Consider the following 2,612-nt stretch of genomic DNA (forward strand, 5'->3'; position numbering starts at 1 on the left):
GCAAGCTGTAATCCTATGGTGGAGAAATTTGCCAATACTGTCAGGCCTAGCCTTGAAGTTTCCTTCTTTAGGACTGCGATCTACCACTACCTGACAGAGACAGAGCCTGCAGCATTGACTCACTGGAACTCTCATCAGTGGGGCACACCCTGACTATTCTCATGCAGAGGAGTCAGCTAACCTGAAAGCAGAATGTACTCTGTGGTGATGTCTGCTTGTAATCTTAGTATTGAGGAAGCTGAGGTAAGATGAACTAAATTTCAAACTAGCTCGATAAGGCATTATGAAAAGACAAAACAACAGAATAGAAGGTACTCTAAGAACTATCAAGCCTCTTTTCTTCTGAGTTCTTAGTATCGTGAAATACATAGGAAAACAAAACCTGAAAGTCGGAAAAGATGTGATGCTTTAAGTAAAAGACACAATGGGGAACTAATTTTACTAATGGGAGAAATGGCACCTGGAGAAATATTTTGACAGAGTAAACAATGAACTTCTGAAAAAAATTGTTCATTGATATTTGAACAAGTACTGTGACACTGGTACACACACACACACACACACACACACACACACACGCACGCACGCACGCACGCACGCACGCACACACACAGTAATATAAAAAGTTTTCAAATGGTAATAGTAAGATATATAAAGGTACATTAATAATAGTAATGAACTGATGCACTAAAAATCCAGAACGTGTATTTCAGAAAAGACAAAGAGAGAAGGGGAAAGAAAAAGTAGAAGGGGAACTAATGACTAATGGGTGAAGGGGAATGTAGGTGGAAGGGAAATATGGGAAAGGAAGACAAAACATAGAATAAAGCAAGTGAAAGAAGTATATAAAAATGAGAAAGCATCATTAATAGTAATATTTTAAAGAATTGTGTATATATGTATAAATACACAGGTATTTGGTGTACCTGTGTGTGAATGTATGCCACATGTATGTATGTGACTCCAGAGTCCAATAAGGGCATTAGGTCTCCTGAGCTAGAGTTTTAGGTGGTTGTGTTCAGCTCACCATGGATGCTGGGAACTAAACACAAGTCCTCTGGAAGAGCAGCAAGCACTCTTCATCATGGCTAATCCATCTCCAGCAAGCACTAATCAATCTCTTCAGCTCCAATACATGACCATTATTTGAATTATTTTACCTTTCTGTAAATCTCAAATTGTGTCAAGTTATACAGTAAATATAAAATAACCAATAAAAAATGCAAAAGAAAACGTATTGGAGACATCATGAGTTAGTTTTTAAAAATAAATTTTATGGTGAATATTTAAGTCACAAAATGTTGTATATTATGATGCATTCACAAGTGACAAAAATATTGGGATGACATATTGTGTACATTTAATACTTTTTTTATATCATACTGTCATCTATTCATTTCACAAATTTCCCCAGGATGAGACATTATTATGGATTTTAGTTTAAACATTTTCTGCATTATCTATTATATAAATTCATACACATCAGTTGGTGTTCTTGTAGACCTGGAGAACATTTGGGCACACAATATTTGCTATCAGAGACAAATGTGACATATTCACATGATAATTAATCTGCTCACATTTAAAAATATTTTATCCTGTATATCTTTTCATTATTTTATATTAATTTTTAAAACAACAGTTTCAGTACAATGCTGCTACATATGCATGTAATTGAACTCTGATTAAGTTTGCTTCATTACCAGTTCTTCAACTGTCTTGTTCACCCCTTCCAATTTCTTTTCCAAATAATTTTAAGTTTCCCTTGTACTATTATGGGATTCATGGTTATCTAAGTTTATTTATGAAAGAAAGCATTCAATACTTTCTGTGTGAGTCTGCTTAATTTACTAACAGAACTTATCCATTCACCTTCCTGTAAATAATATGTTTTCTTTCTTCTTTAGTACCGAGTAATATCCAACTATGTCTATACTCCATATTCTCTCATGCATTCATATGAGAATGAAATGTAGAAGACTTGCCTGTTTTTCAGCCTATGGTGAACATTGTTGAACTAAATATGAAAATGTGAGTATTTGTACTGTCTACTGATCTTGTTTTCTTTAACTGTACACTTAACTGTTGTGTAAAAAGTCCTTAGAGTGACTTTTATTTCATTTTACGAGAAGCTTCATATTGCTTTTCATACTGGCTGGATGAATTTATGCTCTAGCCTACATACTGTATTCTATTCCCCTTTGTCCTAGTCAGTATTTGTAGTTTTCAGATTGCTGAGGATCTTGAACCTTTCTTAGTGTATTTGTTGGACATTTGTTTTTTGTTTGGGTAGCTGTCATTTCAGTGAATTCAGTCACTTATTTAATGGTCTCTGTGTTTTGACATACTTAATTTGAAGTCTGTATGTGTTCTTGATAAATGTTTTCTGTTGGAAAAAATGATATTTCCTCCCACTCTGTCCTCTGTCTTTGCTCTGTAATGTTTGCAATTTTGACTTTTGTATTCAGCACCCCAGCTACCTCATAGCCTTTCACACTTAAAAACCAATAGATAAGAAATCAGTAATTATACCCAGAGGGAATTACATTAGTAGAAAAGTAAGTGACAAAGAAACACATACAAATAAAGAATGTAATTCTTTACAGGATATT

Source organism: Rattus norvegicus, chromosome 9 (genome assembly GCF_021556685.1).
Source record: "Rattus norvegicus strain SHRSP/BbbUtx chromosome 9, alternate assembly SHRSP_T2T, whole genome shotgun sequence".
Taxonomy (NCBI): Eukaryota; Metazoa; Chordata; class Mammalia; order Rodentia; family Muridae; genus Rattus; species Rattus norvegicus.